Source organism: Octodon degus, unplaced genomic scaffold (assembly GCF_000260255.1).
Source record: "Octodon degus isolate 3935 unplaced genomic scaffold, OctDeg1.0 scaffold00051, whole genome shotgun sequence".
Classification (NCBI taxonomy): domain Eukaryota; kingdom Metazoa; phylum Chordata; class Mammalia; order Rodentia; family Octodontidae; genus Octodon; species Octodon degus.
In genome coordinates this window covers 10,813,353-10,814,123 of record NW_004524627.1, presented here as the reverse complement: position 1 = coordinate 10,814,123, position 771 = coordinate 10,813,353, and positions in this window count along the sequence as shown.

The window sequence follows — 771 nt, the reverse complement described above, 5'->3', positions numbered from 1 at the left end:
ATCTTGTACTCTGAATAACTACTATGAGTAAAACAACATGCAATGTTTTAACTATCGTAATTTCTATTAACTTGTTTTGAAACTCAGTTCCATTGTTATGTTTATTTTTTCTTTACAATTAAAAAACCCCACAAAAATAAAAGTACAAAAGCCATTTTCCCCATAAATGATAATGGAAACTCAGATGATTCATTCCACATTCTCAAAAATGCTTATAGAAAAATAATTTATAATACTGTAATGTAATACAAAATAATAAAGAAAATACAAAATATAAAGAAATATGAATAAATTTACTTATATTTACCTTTGAAAACCTTTGTGTCTGGAGTGCGGTAGAGAAGCAAGAATAGAGTTACATGTAGAGTTTTATGTAAGAGAACTTTCACTTCACTAATGGAATGACTGCTATCTATGGACTCAGTGAAATCTTTTTCTTTCTGTGCAGCTTATTAAATAAGGAACCTGTGTCCAATGACACTTGCTTTTGTATCCTTTTGAGGATTTTGTGGAAATGTAACATTGCATTGTTGTTAAACAGATTCATTGTTTGCACTAATACAGCCTTATTCAGGTGGCGCTTTTCCACAAAATTTTGCAGTTACCCACATTTTACACATTTCCTTAATCTCATTTGAAGTGAACAACTTCTCCACCTTTTTGTCCCAATCCTCTACAAATAAGATCCTCTCCATGTCTTGCTGTTAAGAAATGAACACATATAATTCTAGAGAGGGAGAAGGAGAGGGAGAGGGAGAGGGAGAGGGAGAG